The sequence below is a fragment of the Aegilops tauschii genome, chromosome 7, assembly GCF_002575655.3.
Source record: "Aegilops tauschii subsp. strangulata cultivar AL8/78 chromosome 7, Aet v6.0, whole genome shotgun sequence".
NCBI classification, from domain to species: domain Eukaryota; kingdom Viridiplantae; phylum Streptophyta; class Magnoliopsida; order Poales; family Poaceae; genus Aegilops; species Aegilops tauschii.
The window spans coordinates 243,329,726-243,353,533 of record NC_053041.3 but is presented as its reverse complement, the minus strand read 5'-3'; positions in this window follow the sequence as shown (position 1 = coordinate 243,353,533).

Genomic DNA, 23,808 nt, shown 5'->3' with positions numbered 1-23,808 from the left:
GCACAACGCGGTTGATGTAGTCGTACGTCTTCACGATCCGACCGATCAAGTACCGAACGGACGGCACCTCCGAGTTCAGCACACGTTCAGCCCGATGACGTCCCTCGAACTCCAATTCAGCTGAGTGTTGAGGGAGAGTTTCGTAAGCACGACGGCGTGGTGACGATGATGATGTTCTACCGACGCAGGGCTTCGCCTAAGCACCGCTACAATATTATCGAGGTGGACTATGGTGGAGGGGGGCACCGCACACGGCTAAAAGATCAAATGATCAATTGTTGTGTCTCTAGGATGCCCCCTGCCCCCGTATATAAAGGAGCAAGGGGGGAGGTGCGGCCGGCCAGGAGGGGGCACGCCAGGAGGAGTCCTACTCCCACCGGGAGTAGGACTCCCTCCCTTTTCCTTGTTGGATTAGGAGAAGAGGGGGAAGGAGGTGGAGAAGAAGAAGGAAAGGGGGGGGGGGCGCCCCCCTCTCCTTGTCCTATTCGGACTAGGGGGGAGGGGCACGCGGCCCTGCCCTGGCCACCTCTCCTCTTCTCCACTAAGGCCCACTATGGCCCATTAACCCCCGGGGGGGTTCCGGTAACCCCTCCGGTACTCCAGTAAAATCCCGATTTCACCCGGAACACTTCCGATATCCAAATATAGGCTTCCAATATATCAATCTTCATGTCTCGACCATTTCGAGACTCCTCGTCATGTCCGTGATCACATCCGGGACTCCGAACAATCTTCGGTACATCAAAACATTTAAACTCATAATATAACTGCCATCGAAACGTTAAGCGTGCGGACCCTACGGGTTCGAGAACTATGCAGACATGACCGAGACACGTATCCGGTCAATAACCAATAGCGGAACCTGGATGCTCATATTGGCTCCCACATATTCTACGAAGATCTTTATTGGTCAGACTGCATAACAACATACGTTGTTCCCTTTATCATCGGTATGTTACTTGCCCGAGATTCGATCGTCGGTATCTCAATACCTAGTTCAATCTCGTTACCGGCAAGTCTGTTTACTCGTTCCGTAATACATCATCCCACAACTAACTCATTAGTTGCAATGCTTGCAAGGCTTAAGTTATGTGCATTACCGAGTGGGCCCAGAGATACCTCTCCGACAATCGGAGTGACAAATCCTAATCTCGAAATACGCCAACCCAACAAGTACCTTTGGAGACACCTGTAGAGCACCTTTATAATACCCAGTTACGTTGTGACGTTTGGTAGCACACAAAGTGTTCCTCCGGTAAACGGGAGTTGCATAATCTCATAGTCATAGGAACATGTATAAGTCATGAAGAAAGCAATAGCAACATACTATACGATCGAGTGCTAAGCTAACGGAATGGGTCAAGTCAATCACATCATTCTCCTAATGATGTGATCCTGTTAATCAAAATGACAACCTAGGTCGGATATGAACTCCTTCATCCAGACTCCTTCATTTGCTGCTTCCGGAGCAGCTATGTACTCCTCTTCACACGTAGATCCCGCCATGACGCTTTGTTTAGAACTGCACCAACTGACAACTCCACCGTTCAATGTAAACATGTATCCGGTTTGCGATTTAGAATCGTCCGGATCAGTGTCAAAGCTTGCATCAATGTAACCATTTACGATGAGCTCTTTGTCACCTCCATAAACGAGAAACATATCCTTAGTCCTTTTCAGGTATTTCAGGATGTTCTTGACCGCTGTCCAGTGATCCACTCCTGGATTACTTTGGTACCTCCCTGCTAGACTTATAGCAAGGCACACATCAGGTCTGGTACACAGCATTGCATACATGATAGAGCCTATGGCTGAAGCATAGGGAACATCTTTCATTTTCTCTCTATCTTCTGCAGTGGTCGGGCATTGAGTCTTACTCAACTTCACACCTTGTAACACAGGCAAGAACCCTTTCTTTGCTTGATCCATTTTGAACTTCTTCAAAACTTTGTCAAGGTATGTGCTTTGTGAAAGTCCAATTAAGCGTCTTGATCTATCTCTATAGATCTTGATGCCCAATATATAAGCAGCTTCACCGAGGTCTTTCATTGAAAAACTCTTATTCAAGTATCCCTTTATGCTATCCAGAAATTCTATATCATTTCCAATCAACAATATGTCATCCACATATAATATCAGAAATGCTACAGAGCTCCCACTCACTTTCTTGTAAATACAGGCTTCTCCAAAAGTTTGTACAAAACCAAATGCTTAGATCACACTATCAAAGCGTTTATTCCAACTCCGAGAGGCTTGCACCAGCCCATAAATGGATCGCTGGAGCTTGCACACTTTGTTAGCTCCCTTTGGATCGACAAAACCTTCCGGTTGCATCATATACAACTCTTCTTCCAGAAATCCATTCAGGAATGCATTTTTGACATCCATTTGCCAAATTTCATAATCATAAAATGCGGCAATTGCTAACATGATTCGGACAAACTTAAGCATCGCTACGGGTGAGAAGGTCTCATCGTAGTCAATCCCTTGAACTTGTCGAAAACCTTTTGCAACAAATCGAGCTTTATAGACAGTAACATTACCGTTAGCGTCAGTCTTCTTCTTGAAGATCCATTTATTTTCAATGGCTTGCCGATCATCGAGCAAGTCAACCAAAGTCCACACTTTGTTCTCATACATGGACCCCATCTCAGATTTCATGGCCTCAAGCCATTTTGCGGAATCTGGGCTCACCATCGCTTCTTCATAGTTCGTAGGTTCGTCATGGTCTAGTAACATAACCTCCAGAACAGGATTACCGTACCACTCTGGTGCGGATCTTACTCTGGTTGACCTACGAGGTTCAGTGACAACTTGATCTGAAGTTCCATGATCATCATCATTAACTTCCTCACTAATTGGTGTAGGCGTGACAGGAACCGGTTTCTGTGATGAACTACTTTCCAATAAGGGAGCAGGTACAGTTACCTCATCAAGTTCTACTTTCCTCCCACTCACTTCTTTCGAGAGAAGCTCCTTCTCTAGAAAGGATCCATTCTTAGCAACGAATGTCTTGCCTTCGGATCTGTGATAGAAGGTGTACCCAACAGTCTCCTTTGGGTATCCTATGAAGACACATTTCTCCGATTTGGGTTCGAGCTTATCAGGTTGAAGCTTTTTCACATAAGCATCGCAGCCCCAAACTTTAAGAAACGACAACTTTGGTTTCTTGCCAAACCACAGTTCATAAGGCGTCGTCTTAACGTATTTTGATGGTGCCCTATTTAACGTGAATGCAGCCGTCTCTAAAGCATAACCCCAAAACGATAGCGGTAAATCAGTAAGAGACATCATAGACCGCACCATATCTAGTAAAGTACGATTACGATGTTCGGACACACCATTACGCTGTGGTGTTCCGGGTGGCGTGAGTTGCGAAACTATTCCGCATTGTTTCAAATGTAGACCAAACTCGTAACTCAAATATTCTCCTCCACGATTAGATCGTAGAAACTTTATTTTCTTGTTACGATGATTTTCAACTTCACTCTGAAATTCTTTGAACTTTTCAAATGTTTCAGACTTATATTTCATTAAGTAGATATACCCATATCTGCTAAAATCATCTGTGAAGGTGAGAAAATAACGATATCCGCCACGAACCTCAACATTCATCGGACCACATACATCTGTATGTATGATTTTCAACAAATCTGTTGCTCTCTCCATAGTACCGGAGAACGGCATTTTAGTCATCTTGCCCATGAGGCACAGTTCGCAAGTACCAAGTGATTCATAATCAAGTGGTTCCAAAAGTCCATCAGTATGGAGTTTCTTCATGCGCTTTACACCGATATGACCTAAACGGCAGTGCCACAAATAAGTTGCACTATCATTATCAACTCTGCATCTTTTGGCTTCAACATTATGAATATGTGTATCACTACTATCGAGATTCAACAAAAATAGACCACTCTTCAAGGGTGCATGACCATAAAAGACATTACTCATATAAATAGAACAACCACTATTCTCTGATTTAAATGAATAACCGTCTCGCATCAAACAAGATCCAGATATAATGTTCATGCTCAACGCTGGCACCAAATAACAATTATTTAGGTCTAATACTAATCCCGAAGGTAGATGTAGAGGTAGCATGCCGACGGCGATCACATCGACTTTGGAACCGTTTCCCACGCGCATCGTCACCTCGTCCTTGGCCAGTGTTCGCTTAATCCGTAGTCCCTGTTTTGAGTTGCAAATATTAGCAACAGAACCAGTATCAAATACCCAGGTGCTACTGCGAGCTCTGGTAAGGTACACATCAATAACATGTATATCACATATACCTTTGTTCACCTTGCCATCCTTCTTATCCGCCAAATACTTGGGGCAGTTCCGCTTCCAGTGACCAGTCTGCTTGCAGTAGAAGCACTCAGTCTCAGGCTTAGGTCCAGACTTGGGTTTCTTCTCTTGAGCAGCAACTTGCTTGCTGTTCTTCTTGAAGTTCCCCTTCTTCTTCCATTTGCCCTTTTTCTTGAAACTGGTGGTATTATTGACCATCAACACTTGATGCTCCTTCTTGATATCTACCTCCGCAACCTTTAGTATTGCGAAGAGCTCGGGAATCGTCTTATCCATCCCTTGCATGTTATAGTTCATCACGAAGCTCTTGTAGCTTGGCGGCAGTGATTGAAGAATTCTGTCAATGACGCTATCATCCGGAAGATTAACTCCCAGTTGAATCAAGTGATTGTTATACCCAGACATTTTGAGTATATGCTCACTGACAGAACTATTCTCTTCCATCTTGCAGCTGTAGAACTTATTGGAGACTTCATATCTCTCAATTCGGGCATTTGCTTGAAATATTAACTTCAACTCTTGGAACATCTCATATGCTCCATGACGTTCAAAACATCGTTGAAGTCCCGGTTCTAAGCCATAAAGCATGGCACACTGAACTATCGAGTAGTCATCAGCTTTGCTTTGCGAGACGTTCTTAACGTCGTCAGTTGCATCTGCAGCAGGCCTGCCACCCAACGGTGCTTCCAGGATGTAATTCTTCTGTGCAGCAATGAGGATAATCCTCAAGTTACGGACCCAGTCCGTGTAATTGCTACCATCATCTTTCAACTTTGCTTTCTCAAGGAACGCATTAAAATTCAACGGAACAATAGCACGGGCCATCTATCTACAATCAACATAGAGAAGCAAGATACTACCAGGTACTAAGTTCATGATAAATTTAAGTTTAATTAATCATATTACTTAAGAACTCCCACTTAGATAGACATCTCTCTAATCCTCTAAGTGATCACGTTATCCAAATCAACTAAACCATAACCGATCATCACGTGAAATGGAGTAGTTTTCAATGGTGAACATCACTATGTTGATCATATCTACTATATGATTCACGCTCGACCTTTCGGTCTCAGTGTTCTGAGGCCATATCTACATATGCTAGGCTCGTCAAGTTTAACCTGAGTATTCTGCGTGTGCAAAACTCGCTTGCAGCCGTTGTAGATGGACGTAGAGGTTATCACACCCGATCATCACGTGGTGTCTGGGCACGACGAACTTTGGCAACGGTGCATACTCAGGGAGAACACTTTATCTTGAAATTTAGTGAGAGATCATCTTATAATGCTACCGTCAATCAAAGCAAGATAAGATGCATAAAAGATAAACATCACATGCAATCAATATAAGTGATATGATATGGCCATCATCATCTTGTGCTTGTGATCTCCATCTCCGAAGCACCGTCATGATCACCATCGTCACCGGCGCGACACCTTGATCTCCATCGTAGCATCGTTGTCGTCTCGCCAATCTTATGCTTCTACGACTATCGCTACCGCTTAGTGATAAAGTAAAGCATTACAGGGCGATTGCATTGCATACAATAAAGTGACAACCATATGGCTCCTGCCAGTTGCCGATAACTCGGTTACAAAACATGATCATCCCATACAATAAAATTTAGCATCATGTCTTGACCATATCACATCACAACATGCCCTGCAAAAATAAGTTAGACGTCCTCTACTTTGTTGTTGCAAATTTTACGTGGCTGCTACAGGCTTAGCAAGAACCGTTCTTACCTACGCATCAAAACCACAACGATAGTTTGTCAAGTTGGTGCTGTTTTAACCTTCGCAAGGACCGGGCGTAGCCACACTCGGTTCAACTAAAGTTGGAGAAACTGACACCCGCCGGCCACCTGTGTGCAAAGCACGTCGGTAGAACCAGTTTCGCATAAGCGTACGCGTAATGTCGGTTCGGGCCGCTTCATCCAACAATACCGCCGAACCAAAGTATGACATGCTGGTAAGCAGTATGACTTGTATCGCCCACAACTCACTTGTTTTCTACTCGTGCATATGACATCTACGCATAAAACCAGGCTCGGATGCCACTGTTGGGGAACGTAGTAATTTCAAAAAAATTCCTACGCACACGCAAGATCATGGTGATGCATAGCAACAAGAGGGGAGAGTGTTGTCCACGTACCCTCGTAGACCGAAAGCGGAAGCGTTAGCACAACGCGGTTGATGTAGTCGTACGTCTTCATGGTCCAACCGATCAAGTACCGAACGCACGGCACCTCCGAGTTCAGCACACGTTCAGCCCGATGACGTCCCTCGAACTCCAATTCAGCCGAGTGTTGAGGGAGAGTTTTGTCAGCACGACGACATGGTGACGATGATGATGTTCTACCGACGCAGGGCTTCGCCTAAGCACCGCTACAGTATTATCGAGGTGGACTATGGTGGAGGGGGCCACCGCACACGGCTAAAAGATCAAACGATCAATTGTTGTGTCTCTAGGGTGCCCCCCTGCCCCCGTATATAAAGGATCAAGGGGGGAGGTGCGGCCGGCCAGAAGGGGGCATGCCAGGAGGAGTCCTACTCCCACCGGGAGTAGGACTCCCTCCCTTTTCCTTGTTGGATTAGGAGAAGAGGGGGAAAGAGGTGGAGGAGAAGAAGGAAAGGGGGCGCCGCCCCCCTCTCCTTGTCCTATTCGAACTAGGGGGAGGGGCACGCAGCCCTGCCCTGACCGCCTCTCCTCTTCTCCACTAAGGCCCACTATGGCCCGTTAACCCCCGGGGGGTTCCGGTAACCCCTCCGGTACTCCGGTAAAATCCCGATTTCACCCGGAACACTTCCGATATCCAAATATAGGCTTCCAATATATCAATCTTCATGTCTCGACCATTTCGAGACTCCTCGTCATGTCCGTGATCACATTCGGGACTCCGAACAATCTTCGGTACATCAAAACATATAAACTCATAATATAACCACTACAAAAAAAATACACTTCCGTGATGATACGTGTTTGTCACAGTAGGTCGTGTTTTTTGTCATGCATGTACATCCATGACAAATTTATGACAGAATCAAGATAGTCATACATGTGCTGTCGTCGAAGTGTTCCATGACATTACCAAAATTATCATCACGGAAGTGTCCACTTCCATGATGATAAATCACGCGTCACAGAAGTGCTTTCGTCAAGGGTGACCGACACGTGGCATCCACCGTAACGGAACGCCATTAAGCTATCGGGTCGGGTTTTGGATCCGATAACCCGTTAACAGCCCCGACCAATGGGGATTTTCCACGTGTAAAATCATCATTGGCTGGAGGAGACACGTGTCAGGTCCGCGTTGGCACAGGTGTCACTCATCCAATGGGCGAGACGCGCCTATGATATGTTGACACGTGGACCGGCCCATCAAGTTTAAATGGGCCGGCCCAACTGAAGGCCCACAAGATTTTGCGGACCATAATGGGCCGGCCCAGCTAAAGGCCCACGAGATTTTGCGGACCATAATGGGCTGGCCCAGCTAAAGGTCCACAAGATTTTGCGGGCCATAATGGGCCGGCCCAGGTAAAGGCCCACAAGATTTTTGTGTGCCATAATGGGCCGGCCCAGGTAAAGGCCCACAAGATTCTTGCGGATCATAATGGGCCGGCCCAGCTAAAGGCCCACGAGATTTCGCCGACATTAATGGGCCAGCCCAGCTGTAGGCCCACAAGATTTTGAGGACCCTAGTAGGCCGGCCCATTAACTGGCTGCCATGTTTTGGGCCAAATGCCGGCCCATATTTGATCCGGTCAATTAATGGCCTGCCACGCTCCGGGCCTAATAGTGGCCCATATGAGATCCAGCCCGTTAAAAGCCTACCACGTTCTGGGCCAAATTACGGCCCAGATCAGGTCCGACCCTTTAAGAGGCTTTGGGCTCAATTATGGCCCATATCAGATTCGGCCCGTCAACTGCAGACTATGCTTTTGGGCCCACTTGCTAAAGGCCCACTTAGTAATTCGGCCTGATATTAGTTTTGGCCTGTTAAAGGCCCATTTAACATTTCGGCCCTATATTAATTTCGGCCTGTTAAAAGCCCGTCATATAGTTGGGCCTAACTACGGCCCGGTTTGCATCTGGCCTGCTCGCAGCCGATATTTGATTGGGCCAAACAAGGACCGAGACAATTTTGGCCTGTTAAAAGCCCGTGATTTGATTCGCACAATCATGGGTCGGGGTTCATTTCGGGCTGCTGCCGGCCCGTGAGCTGTTCGGCACGTTTCAGGCCCAAGCTACATCGTGATTGCATGACGGCCCGATTATGTACCGTAATTTTACTGTTTGGCCGGTTTACTGCGAAGACAGGATATATATACAGTAAAATAACTGCAGCATCGTGAATAAGAAAAAACCTAGACTATACAATAAAGAAATTACGGCATATTACATGCACTGGGCATCAAAGTTCGCCACTATGATAATAAAGCACAAGCAGACAGCAGATTACATACACTGGGCATCAAAGATCGCCACCAGTTCAAATAAACACGCCGACAAAATAATATACAAAACCGACAGCACTTCAATAGAGTTCAAGAAAGGTTAGCCCTGCTGGGGAGCTACAGCGCAAGCAGCTGAGCAAGATGATGAGACTGCGCTTGTTCAACACTTATATCTTCCTCACTCTGAAAGATAAACAAGCAGACAGATGACAGGTTTTGCACATAAAAGTATCAGTGCTGACAATTCATCACATTTCTTACTGACGAATAAAGTGACACAGTTTAAAACTGCATTAACACAATATGGTATTGTTCAGGTCAAGACATGGCAGGAAATGACATTGTGAAGGAGTTGGCAGCTTCACGACACCACTGGATTACAGATCAAGAACTCATAAGTATCAATGGTTAGTGTGCTGTCAATTTATACCATTTCAGATTGGCAAATAAAGAGACGATTTAAATAATAGTAGAATGATATGACATTGTTCATAGTTAAGACATTGCAGAATATGACATTGTGCTGTAGTGGGTAGGTTCACCACACCACTGGATTACGGATGAAGAACAGAAGCATACATGCAGTGCAAAAGAAGATCACTTGCTCTGTATAGTTTAATTTACATGGTATGAAGAAGGAACTTGGTTGTACAACTGAAAACTTAAATTGAGAAAGGACAAACTTTTGTTTATGAACTACATAATAAACTTTAACAAGCAATTTGATGCAAACACCAAAAATAAATAGCTGTTGCAGTCATGCCTAACCAAATATATACAACAAAGTTTAAAGGCTTGAGATGGACAAACTTACATTATTGGTGAAGACAGGCTCTATAAAGGCCTTGTCCATGCTGATGGGGGGGGCAATTCAAGAAGTTTACCACAGAATCTTCTTCAAAAGCATTGCCTTTATTCTACATTTTGTTAAGAGTAAATATAGATGTGATAATATACGAAAAAATGGAGAATATTTAAGATAAGATGAAGAGTGATGCTACATAACCAAGTAGCTATAAATGTAAGTGCAGCGATACAGGCAAAAGGTACAGCCAAGAGCAATGCACAGCTAAACTTCTTCAGTACCAACCTTATGGTAAGAGTAAATATAGATCTGATGTGTAGAAAATGGAGGGCAAAGGAAAATAAGCTGCAGAGTGATGGTACATGAACAACTACCTGTCATTATAAGTACACTGATAAAGGACAACATGTACTTACAAGAACAATGCAGAGCTAAAAAAACATTGGCATTGAATATATTCTACACTAATGTAACCATTCATACAGATCAGATAATTTGGAGCGAACAATTGATAAGCAAGCTATCATGCATACTGCTGTCGCATAATGAACCAGGTATGTATGCAAGTACAGTGATACAGGACAACAGGTACTAACAAGAGCAAAGCAGCGGGCAGCATATTTGCGATATCCTGTCTTTCTTGTCAAACCAGAATTCTTCTTCGAGCAGATTTCCTGCAAAAAAGATCCGTAAGGCACATGCGGAAAAGTAGAAGTTCAAATTGTCATGTGATTTCATAGACAGTACCTCATCCTGGGAACGAGACCAGTGCATAACAAGGTTTTTCCATTCAATGTCTTCTAAATTTAGCACAGGAGACTTCACCGGAAATTCGTTTATAGACTTGCCATCAAAGTGTGATTTCCTCAGGTAACACCGATACTGGTGCAGTGCTTCCTTGAAAAGCACAAGCAAGCTTTGCTCGTCATGACTATCCAGATTGACCCTCGCCTAGTTACAACAATGTAATGTAAATCATTGATGTGTTCAATCAGCAGAAAACAGGAAAATAATAACCATGAATAATAGCACTTACACGTAAGTTGGACAGGAAGATGTGAAAATGGTGTTTGTCTTCACAATAATCTTCCCATGATGGGAATATATGCACGTAGTCCCTAACAACATTGAAAGCATTGTCTTTTAAACCAGGAATAAATGGAATGGGTTTCCAATCTGCAGGAATTGACGTCTCTGCAGTTGGGATAGGTCTTCGGCCGGTGGACTTGCTGTACTTTTTGCTGGAGTGGGATTTTTCTGTGGTACAGCTGGTGCTATGGCAAATGAAATCGGTATACCTTTTGCTGGAGTGTAGGTCCTGTGTGGTGGGGCTAGTGGTGTGGCCAGTGAAGTATGGGTACAGTCTGCTGGAGTCGGTCCTACGTTTTGTGTCTGGTTGTACAGCCAATATAAGTGGGGTGCTGTCTGATTTCTCCGGCACCACCACGTTTTTCAAGGACTTTGCTGGTGCTCCTTCAGGTTCGGCAATCACTCTCTTCCTTTTTGATGTCTGATGCACAAGAACAGCATTTGAGTGAAAAAACATGGTATGATGACAGATGGAATATGTATTGATAATGGATGGGCATGGCATCTCGACATATATGATGAGTAAACTAAGTAGATGGCGGTGCAACAAAGTAGAAGAAATGCAAGACAACATATGCAAGATACCCGCAATCAATAAAACATTGCCAAATTAGAACAGGCACCTTGATGGGTGAACAGGACAGGCCACCTGCCTTTGACTCCTCGAGGTTAGAATAGTCATTAGGATCATATTCTGAACAAGAATCAACAGGTGGGGAGCGTATGAGTTTCATTGCATCCAGAATGGCACTCAATGCCTTGGTGCCAATTTTGTAAGTCATTGCAGTGTTTAGCTTCAAGAGTGGACTGCTGCTAGTGCGACACAAAGCAGCTACATAGATCATAGTGTAGATATAACGGGAAAACCTTAAGCATTAGAGTAAAATCAACAAAGTGGAACTTGCTGGAATATATGTGCTAGTATTGCCGGTACGGCTAGAAAGGCTTCAGATACCAGCTCTCTTCAAGTGAAGGTGCGGTACTGTTAATATCAGTGTAACTCTGAAAGGCGACACAGCTCCCCGCATTTCCTTGCTATTCTTATAGGATTCAAGTGGGCAGGCCATTACAAATCCTATTCCTATGTTTACAAGATCCTACGAATCAAAGAGGCTCAAAGTGTCCATCACAACCGACCGTATAGACCTCTACACTACAAATGTCCCTGCTCATCTTCAGTACAAGGAACATACTGTACTACTATCATACTCCCTCCGTTCCAAAATATAAGTCTTGGTAGAGATTTCCACTATGGATCACATACAGATGTATCCAGATACATTTTAGAGTGTAGATTCACTCATTTTGCTCCATATGTAGTCCATGGTGGAATCTATACAAAGACTTGTATTTAGGAACGGAGAGAGTACATATTAAAGAAGAACGGAAGAGGAACATGGTAAAGAAGAGCAAGCAGATTTTGGATAATAAAATGTTGGTTGCGCAGTGCCCACACATGATGAACCAGAGCGCATTAAGAATGCAACTCCCAGCTATCTCCCGAGCATTTCAGGCGGTTGGATGAAGATCCTACCTCTCCTAACCCTTCTTCTTCCTCGTTCCGATTCTTCCCATACAGAACACCGCACAGGCCACCGGCCGGACCACCGGCCCCCACCGCATGTGTTCCTCCGCCACCCCCACCCCCGCCCCAACCCCCACCCGGATCGAGTTTTCTTCGTTCGGCGAGGCCCCACAACCACCCGAGCCCCTTCGATCGCACCGGCGAACTCCGGCGAGCTCTGAAAAATCGACTGACCCAATTTTGAAATTTAGTCTACTGTGATTTAACTAGTGTGGAATATAAAAGGGGAAAACCATAAGCATTGGGAGTATAGTGTTGAGCATGCCATGGAGGATCTGAAGGTGCAAACCGGACAAAGGCAACTTCGCAACCAAGACAAGAAATCAGAGTAAAGCAGTGGCGATCTATTTTCTTGCTGTGATAAATAAGTTGAGCAGATACGAAAGAATACCGCCTCTGGTGCGGCGCCGTGTACGCATCTGCTAAGAATTTGACGGTGCTGCGGTAGTGATGGCTGTCGGCGGCGTGGAAGCAAATCTAGGAGGGTAGACGGTGGCAGCGGGGCGCGGTGGACGAGACGGCCGTAGGAGCGGCGCCGGCAAGGTGGACGACGGCGGGGATGAAGCGAGAGGACGGGATGCAAGGATCCCGGTCCGAAGCCGTGGATGAGAGAGGTCGATCTCTTGTAATGGACGGCGGCGTCGGGGTATCAGCTCCGGCATGGTGGAGGAGGACGGCGGTGGATGGGGTGGCGGACGGCGGCGGACGGAGGAGGGTTGGGTGGAGAGGGTGTTTTGGCGCCCACGGAGTACGAATGGGGAAAAGGGAGGTAGAGAGGAAGGGGGAACCATGTATTCAGGGCTCGCTTGTCTCAAATGCGAGGAAATTTACAAACTTAGCCCCCGTTTCAAATTTCTACTACATCACAGCAACATTAGTCGGTTGGGGATAGGACGGTAATCTCGCATACACCGAATATTTGCTGACGAGAGTTTGTTTTTGGCGCCCACCGTGTATGAATATGAATCGGGGAGGGAGTCGATTTCGGCCGACGACACACTATGTTTTGGCGCCCACCGTGTATGAATCCGGGTGAGAGGCGGTTACGTCACGTTTGGGTGAAATTACAAACCTACCCCTATCGAAACCTATAGAAATCCAGCAGATAGGCTTTGCGTGGCAGGGATAGGCAGTAGTGATTTCCATCACGCAGATTTTGGTTTCGGGCGGTTACTGCGACTTTCCCCGCTTCGTTCAAATTTTGCAGAGTGCACGTTTACCGTGCCAACTCAATTCGAATCCCGTTTGTATTCTATTTTTTTCGGGCGGGATCCATTTTCAATTGGAATTACATTCTATATACATCATTTTTTTATATATACTTTCAAAAGCACAACACCATTTATACATAAATATGGTTTACAAATGGCATGATCTCAGATTCATAAGGTTGTATCCATCAATTTGGATTTTCAAATATTTGAAACCACTTTATGTTGAAATCCAATGTATGCATTCCTCGCTAACTGTCTCCAATTAACGTGTGTTTCATGCGGGTTTTTTTACTTCTCAAACATGTATAATGTGTTTCACACACGCAACATATAGTGTAATCCCGTTTAGACATTAATTGCATATAAACCAGGCATTGTTTGTAATTGAAGAATCTATGGATCACCAATATTGATAAACTATATAACATTACACGTGTGCCCAAATTCAAATGAATATGCATGTTTGATACACCAATTTGCGTTATGATATTATCGATGTCGTGATCTCCAGTTTAAATATTTGAATCCCCTTTAATCCAGATATTCGTCTCATATAGCTATCACTCATGCTTATATAGGACTATCTTTCTGGACCTATACGCGTTCATCGTCTCTCAGGTATCTCTCGTGCTACCTGTATGTCGACAATGATCTTTTATCTTCGTAACACACTGACGGTACTCTCTCCCTCGACCTTCATCACTCTATCTCTCTCTAAGTATATCTCGCTCCCTGCTATGCGTCTCTAACTATGATTCTCCATGTGGAATCTCTTTCTCTCACACAAACACAAAACTTTGTCTCCCGGGGTCTCATTTCTCTCTACTATTCCCATGTGTGCCACTCGCACACCCCTCATACAGAGATGTCTTTCGCTCCTTAGATATGAGAACCTACGGCTCTTCCTCTTCAATATCTCTTTCTCACACACAAACACAAACTCTGTCTCCCAGGGTCTCATATTTCTCCATTGTTCTCTTGTATGTCGCTCAAACACACCCTCTCTCCCTAGAGATATCTTGCGTTCCCTCGTATGTCTCACTAGCTATCACTCTCGTTGTGAAATATCTTTCTCTCTCGCAGACACAAAACTCCGTCTCTCTGGATCTCATTTCTCTCTAATATCTGTTTGTATGTGACTCACATGCACCCTCTCTCTATCTCTCTCACACCCACACACATAACCCAGCCTTCTGATCCACTCGACTGCTATCTGTAACGCACACTAGCTAGCATATTTATCTGTTTCTCCATCAACCTTCTTTCTCGCCCTCACTCTTGATTCCTATCACGCACACTACATATGTTTCTCTCTACATGCAGTCAAGTGCCCTCTCACACACATATATAACTTCACCCTTTGAACCACCCGACGGTCATCTCCAACACCCAAACTAGCGGATGTCCCTCTAGCTAGCATCTCCATCTCTGTATCTATCTGTAGTTTCTCCATCAACATTTCTTTCTCGCACGGAGTCTTGCTTCCTATCACCCACACTATATATGTCTCTCCATACATATGCATTTATAGGTTGGTCTCTTTTGCACAATCATTGCGCCTCACTCCCTCTGCTCGCCATAGATGCATGCTCCAGCCCACGCCACTATCTCTTAAAGACAAAAACACATGCTCAATTGTCGGGCCTTCTTCCCTGCATTCTCACATGCATGCATATTGTCATACCGATCCGTCTCTCCCATGTCGTTGATCTTATGACTTATGTCTTCTTTCTTTTATCTCGATCATGCGCGCGCACACACACACATCCCACGTATACATGTATACCTCTCACACATGCACGTTCAAGGTCTCTATGTCTCCATACGTTTAATTACCCTCAATCCTAATGCCACATTGAATCATGCTCCTCTTTTGTGCACATAACTTCCGCCTGGATGGGTAAAACACACACTCACACTTAACAATCTCCTTCTAGCTACCCCCCCCCCCCCCCCCCCGCCTCTCACTCTTCCCCTATATCCCCGAAACCAATAAGACCATCCCTTTGTTTAATTCCCGCCTACATGCACCATCGATATATAGTAGTCTTCCTCGGTGTCTCTCAAACAAACACGTTCTCTCGATGTCGACTCCTCTCACGCGCACACACCTTCTCTTCCCTCTCTACGGGCATTTTCTCTCTCGCACCCCATCGTTGGTGGCCTCTGCCATACACATCACCTCTCTATCCTCTCTATGATGAAGCCATGCACACTTAAATTACATCCTCCACAGAGGACCCCGCGACACACACACGCACACACACGCGCGCGCGCGCACGCACGCACGCACCCCCCCCCCCACACACACACACGCACACTAAGACTCCATCTCTCTCTCTCACACACACACACACACGCACGCACGCACGCACACCCCCACACACACACTAAGACTCCATCTCTCTCTCTCTCACACACACACAAACTAAGACTCCATCTCTCTCTCTCTCCTCTCTCTCTCTCTCTCACACACCCCACACACACACTAATACTCCATCTCACACACACATGCTCTAGGCGGAGCATTTGTTCCTACCACCCTTCATCCAACCTTACCTGTATGATAAACAATCACCTTTATTTACTTGCATAACATGGACAAATTCCACTTTACTTTAGTAGTCAGCAAACTTATCATCTGTACCCTTATAAAAAACGAGTTGGCGGTGATGGTGTGCCTGCCATCTTGTAATACAGACCGTATGATCTATATCTGAGGATAGAAAGCAAACTATGATAATTTTACAAAAGATACCCGCACCTCTCTCCACATCATTATCTCCCGCAACCTCATTGCTCAGCAATTAAAAAAGGAATAAGTCTCTGGAACAATCTAGCATGCATGGTGGCCGCTGCCGCCTGCCGGCGCCGTCCATCCCCATGCCTCAGCCATTCCGACCACCAGTCACCACCACGCTCCACTCCTCCTCGCCTTATCTCTCATCTTTCATTTTTTCGATGACATTCTTGAGATACCAGTTTTCCGATAAAATTCCCGAGATATCATTAGCTTTTACACATGGGATTACTCCTGCATGGGTCAATCACAACAGGTGTTCTGTAAAAAATGCATATTGATGTTCCGTGTAATGCACGAGAATCTTGCTTGTAATTATATAACGCAAGTCACGAGCAGGAAGTGACTTTTTTTGACACAACCACGTTAACATGGCCACGTAAATCCCTAGCTAAAGTAAATACCATTATACTTATATCCCGATGCAAAAGGTTGAGTACATGTCCGAAGAGTAGAGTCGCACACACGCACTCTGTCTCTCAGAATCTCTCCCACACACACACCAGTTACGTGACGCCCACTTAAGCAGACACATATGTTACAATTTGTGCACCCGCGGGTACACGTGATGCTGCGCATTTATTTAAGCCGGAAGGCGAACCCAAACAGTAGCTGCATTCATTCCCCTCCCGTCGCCTCTTCTCTGGTCGCCGTCGCCCGGTAGCCATGGGCCGGCCGAAGGTAACAACATACGCCATACTCCCGCTGGAGCGGCGCTTTAATATGGAAATTTTAGTGGTCATGCATGCATCTTTTTGTGCTAGCACTCCTATATAAGGGTTGACCGGTCGCTTCCCGCGGACGTGCGCGGGCGGTGGAAGAGGAAGGAGAAGGGAAGCGGGCTGTGGAGTAACGTTTTTACCACAATTTCTTAGGAAACTGAGTTCAATAATTGAGTAGTTTTGCAAACTACCAGTACTACACCTGAAACGGTTCAAAACCTATATTCCCTTGCCAGCGCGCGCTTCCCGCGTGAAACGGTCAGTGTCGCCCTGGAGCGTCAGTGCCGCATTAATGCCCGGCCAGAGCAGAGGCAACCTCTCACTGGCGCCGGCTTTGAAGTGGCGCGACGGCCGAGAGAGCGCCGCTTCCCGGTGCACGCGACTGCTCCGCGTCGAGACTGACCATAGGCCCTATTTGGATCCATGGGTTAGAGTTAGTTTGAGCTAGTTGGGGCTCAAATAGCCCTAAAGTATCCAAGCATGAGGGTTTAAATTGGAGCAAGTTGCACCGAACCCACCAAAAAAAACTATCCCACCCAAGAGGTGCTAACTGGAGATAGTTCTCATTGGGACCACTGAAAAATCACTTTTCTCTCTCCATGAAGTGCATTTATTGTCAATCTAACCCTGTCACCCAAACACCTCTTTGGCTACTAGTTCAGGGTTAGTCATGAGTTAGTCTAACCTCTAGCTAAGTTAGAGTATCAAACAGGAGCAGTATAGGACATGCAAGTTGCTCAAAGCATACAGGCAAATTCGTACGTGAAAGGATTTTTTTTCTTTTTGAAAACGGAACCTGAAAGGAATTTTTTTAGAATGCTCTTGGCATGTCGCTAACATGTGATAGTTAACCGACCTCAATAGATGGCAGAAACGCCAGCCCGCCGCACTTTGATAGAGACGAGGAGGGAGAAGCGATACAGGCTGCTGGATTACTAGAGATAGGTGTCGCACGGAAGCCAAGAAATATGGTGATAGCGTGGGTTAGCCATGTACTAGTATGATGTAACTACACTGGGCTGCCGTGTTTCGTACTCTTCCAGTCCACTGTGGAGATGATTGGTTAATTTTATATCGCTGAATAATATTAAATATTATGAGTGCAGACACTCCACTACGAGGTTCCTTGCTCCTTCTCGGTCGTCCGGAATCTATGTTCTTCCACTCTATTTTTTTACGTGAGCTTTGTTCATCCTTTTGCCAACACGCGAGACATCTAGCATCAAGGTGCACGTGTTATGCAAGGATCGTTCCATCTATATGAAGAACACGTGGGACTGGAACTACGAGACGGACATGTACCCAGGAGTGGACGTACGAACCTGAGTAATGTAGCGCAGTAAGTGAAGTAGAAAGGCACAAATGGTATGAACATGCGTGGCATATAGGGTGTGTTTGGTTGCGTTCTCGTCTCAGCATAGTTGTTCCCTCTTCATGCATGCTCAACTCAACACCCCTCTTCATGCATGCTCTCTTCATGCATGCTTCTAGTGTATTTGTGCTAAACAAGTGTGGACTCATGCACCCTCCATACACTCTACCAAACACCCAAAAGTAGGTCGAGAAGGGAACTCTTGGGCGGCATTTGTCTCTTACTACGTACTACCACTAAATGTTGTACGTGCAATGCACGGTGATGTTATGGAGTACGTGCCTAAGTACTCTACTACTACTATATTAGTTGGAGGCACATATTAACTTTTATATTTGTTTACGTTTATGCCCCGAGACCTTCCAACTAGACGTGTCTTTCTCTCCAGGTCGCACTTTGTATCGTTCATACCACTAAGTACTACTACGTGTGGTCTCCGACCCAGAAGTGGAAGAAGTGGAGACGCTCTACCACGCTGTTTTTTACGCTGGGCTCTACCATGCTGTTCATGTCCCACTCCTTTCGCTGACATGTGGGACATCTAGCACGTGCCGTGTTTGGCACCCTTCGTCGTAAGAGTTGAAACGCTAGCATTCATCAGAAATAAAAAATAATTATAAATCGGCAGCGATACTATTTTTTTGCGAACCAATCAGCAGTGATACTATACCACGTGGTTTCCTTGCTCCTCGATATCGGAAAGAATACTTCCGTTCGCCAACATGTGGGACGTCGACCATCCTGGTCCACTTGCCATGCACGCAGAACTCCAAGGGGAGTCACCCAGGTCGTCGCGCCGCAGTAATAATGACTAATGAGCCGTCAAATCACAGGCCCACTTCCCACTTTGAAGTTGCTCGGACGAAGGAACCATCATGACTTCGTTGAATTCCGCTTCTTGAAGAAAACTACTGTACCAGCAGTACTGCTAGCTACAGTAGTTACTCCAACAGAGGCCTCCTTTCGTTCATAGGATAGGAATATGAAAATCATAGGAAGTGAGATGACATGCATCTCAATTCCTATAAAGAAAGAGATGTCATTTGATGCTTAGGATAGGAATTTTTCCATTTAGTCTAGGCTAATGTACTGGTAATTTGCTCTAAAAACTACAGTAGTAACTAGTAGTATTGGTACATGCTCGTACTCAGACACAGACACACACACTAACTACTAGTACTACTACTTCTCACATGCTGGCCAGACGCCGTCGTTCTCCTTCCCGGCTTTGTCGGCGACACCCCACCGTGCTTGCATCTCCGCCGACCTCTCCGCGGCAGCGCGTGCGTCCTTTTCTTTCTTGCGGTGGCGGGCCTCTCTTTTCTTGAGTGCTTTCTGACTTTTCCGCTCCCTCTGTGCGGCTTTGGCCGCCTCTTGCTCTACCGCCCATTCGGCCTTGGCATCTTCAAATTCCTCCCACATAGTTGTGAGGTCGCGAGCGGCGATGAACTCGGCACGGCGGGATGCCATCGCTTCCCTACCATTTTGTGTGCGGTCGTGGGCGGCGAGGAACTCGGCACGGCGGGATGCCATCGCTGCCTTACCGGTTAGTGTGCGGCGCGGTGGCATGAACGACGCTTGGTGAGAGCTCTGGGGTGGAGTGGCCGGACAACCGTATAGTGCATTGGTTTGTCAAGAGCTCAAGGACAGAAGACGAAGCAAATTTGGATTCCCCTTCAATCATGGTCATTTATTACCGAGTAAAATGCATTGGCGGTCATCGAACTTGTCTTGATAGCTCACTTTGATCATTGTATACGAGATATGGTGATTATACAGTCACTGGCTCAGCGTATAGCTCCGTATTTGTCTGGTTGACCAGTCAAACAGTCCGCATGCGCCTCATCAGCTCGTGTTCTTTATCTATCTACGCAGGCCTACCTGTCAATGGAGAAAGAAATACTGTAAAAACCAAAATTATGCGTATGTGGGGAATCAAACCACGGACTCGTCGTTGCAACGCACCCTCGTCGGCCAAATGAAAATGAAATACTTTGTGTCAGACACTCACGATCACGCTGTCAAAGCATGCTAATGCATGCACGTCGCCCTCTAAATCAAAGTCCTGCTCATGGTGCAACGCAAATGGCGAGCCCATCACCTGCGCGCCCCGGCGGTGCCTGACATTACTGTTTAGACGTTTGATGGAGGCCTACGCGAACGCCGAGCATGTATTCACCTGGCTCAACACCAACGGTCATACTCGGACCGCCTTGCTCATGTATATCGTCCATCACAACGACAATCTATAAAACAACCTAAGCTAGAGAGGGTACTATGGTAGTATGGTACGGAGTATGTACTATCGTGAGCGACCGATCTTAGTGCCACTGCACACCGAAACCCCTTCCATCGCTAGCGCGCGCTTCCCGCCTGAAACGGTCACCGTCTCTCCAGAATGTCAATGCCGCATTCACCGGACTTAACTGCAGGTGCAATTGGTGTGTCACTGACATGCGGGCCAGATGCCCGTTGGGCCCACATGTCAGTAACCCAAACGCATCTACAGTTAAGTCACTGAAGCAGCGTCCGCATTCACGCCCGACGAACCTACTCCGACGCCAGTTGTCCATCCGTCTGCCGCGGCTCATTGCCATTCGCCCGCTATATTAACTTGAGCCCCAGCTCCCAGCCATAGCCAAAGACCCACACTTATTCTCCTCCGGTCCCTTCCTTCTGTCGGCACCACTTCAACCATGGCCTCCTGGCGCTCCGAAGCTCTCTTGGACGTACTATCGCAGGAGTAGACGAGGGACATCGGCGGCTCCGCTCCGGGCGCGCTCCAAAGCTCTCTTCGACGTACTATCGCAGGAGCAAACGAAGGAGATTGCCGGCACCCCCCCGGCCGCCCTCCGCCGCCACGACCACGAAGCCGGCGCGCATGCGCGGGCGCAGCCGGCAGCGAGGAAGAGTAGTACACGGTAGGTCGCCGCCGCTCTGGTCCCGGGAAGGCCACCGCTACTCCACTCAGTCGACGCCAAGCTTGGTGGGGTGAACATCGGTGGCCGATTAGCCGCTTGACGGCGACGTGGAGGCGGAAATCTTCAGAACCTTGAGCTCTGGAGGAGGAGGTTATCGAGGCGGATGAGGAGGAGGCAAAGGCAATGGCCGGCTTTCTCGGGTTCATGGCCGGACATGGTGGTCGGGCGCCGGCGATCGTTTAGATTAGGTTTATAGTAGGTTTTAGTACGGTTTGTGCGAAATATGTAATGAATTTCATCCAGTTTGTAGGAAAAGTTTTCGAAATGTAATGAATTTCATCCGGTTAATTTGAAATTTGCTTTGTTTGCACGAATTTCGTCCTGTTAGTTCATATAGTTGTCGAAAGGTATGCGGGCAGCATCGGATGGCATCCATCAGTGTCCTCGGACAGATGCTGGTGTAAATTTGTGGGCTAGCACTAGAGATGCCCTAACTATCATGCTATAATCGCTAACAATCCTGCATTATTTGGCAGGGAACAGTTATCCCTCGATCCAAATCAGATCCGCGGTGTTTCGCACTCCTCCCGCGTAAGAGTGTAAACTCTTGCTTACATAAAAATGGAGCAAGTGGACGGCACTGTAGCATGTCATATCACTCGAACTAGCCTGCCTAACGAGCGGAAAGCACCGCCCTCGTCATTTTGTTCTAGATTTCTATCGATCGATCGCACGAAAGTGTTATGCTTCGCAAGTTCTAAAGGAAAAGGCGGCACACTTACGACTCGTACGCGTCGCAACCCCGACAGTCCGGCTCGCACGCCGCTCACCAGAGGGGACACGCGTTGTCTTGCAATTTCACTGACATGTGGGACCGTAACTGAATAAACCGTCGATAGCCGAAATCTAATCGCTCGGCGGGCGTCAGCTGAGAAGAGAGAAACGGGGGAGGGAGAAGAGATCGCCTGCCCGCCGCACACGGACTCCAAGAAATATATGGTGATAATGTGAGGTGGGCCATGCTGGAGTCCGGACCGCTTCCGGAGCCCGCTCTCACCGCCCTGGCCCCTCAAGATGCCAGCTGCCCGCCGCATGCATGCATAGCAAGTAGTACTCCTTATGTGGAGGAGAGAGAGGCATTGACAAAGTCAAGGAGTGGGCTCTGCAAGAGCCCGTCTCTACATGTGCTCCTAGGTATAAAAAAATAATTCTAAAAAAGGCATAAAAAACAATTGTGTCTTAAAAAAAAGAAAGGTAAAAAACATTTGAGAGGAAATAGATAGAGAGAAAGTGAGAAAAACCTGTAACCTGGGCATTACATGGGGAAGGAGGGAGTGGTGCACATGCCAAGTTCACCGGGCTGCCGTGTTTCACACTCCTCCGTCGTAACAGTGGAGACAATAGCTTTCATCAAAAATAAACAATGAATACTCGTTGCTCGTCCTCTATATCGGAAAGAATACTTTCATTCGCCGACATGTGGGACGTCGACCATCCTGGTCCACCTGCCATGCACAAAATTATCCTGGTCTACCCCGGTCGTATCGCAGGCCCAACCATTCCCACTGTAAGTTGTTCGGACGAAGGAACCATCATGACTTCGTTGAATTCCGCTTCTTCAAGAAAACTTACTGTACCCGCAATACTGCTACCACACGTGAAGACTGGACGGCACTGTACCACGTCATATCACTGAAACCCACTAGACCAAACTAGCCCGCCTAGGTCATCTATTTTGGAACGGAGGGAGTACGTCTCTGCACTGCTATGATTTTGTGTTGCACGTTCTCTGTACTTTTGCTACGATTTTCCTACCCTATGAACCAAATGAGGCCTGAATGTATGTTGACTATTGTCTAATCGATCGCTAAGCCTACAATTTTAGGAGCTAGGCCTATTGGTCGATCGACGAGGGATAAGTATAAGCGTACCACGAGCTCATCAGCCCCAACGTTTCTCTTCGGTGAGTGTTTTGCAAGTACTATAGCTCGCACAGTAGCTAGCCTACTAACACCAAGAATCATCAAACAAGCCCTGCTGATATAATAAATAGTTCAAACTTACATCTAAGCATGCCATATATTACATCAAAAGCTGGTGAGGATACATCTGTTTCCATAACTCGGAGAGGGTTCGCATGATTCGTCGCATGATTCACTATCAAACAAAAGTAGCAAGATCCGCCCACACAAGACAGTGCACTAGCCCTAAGATGGTTTGATAACACGCATCGTTCTGGTAATTAAACACAGGGCAATGCAAACTAACCTGAAGGATTAGTGCGACCAACTATTTCTTGTCATCGATCTCTCGGGCAATGACCACAGCACGGACAGCGGCATGGGAATCGATTTCTGGGGCGATGTCCACAGGACTGACCGCGACATCGGAATCGATCTCCGGGGCGATGTCCACAGGATGGACAGCGGCATCGGAATCGATCTCCGGGGCGATGCCAACAGGACGGGCCACGACATCGGAATCATCAAGGACATCCACCGGCACCTGCACAACCCTAACATATTAGCAAGCACA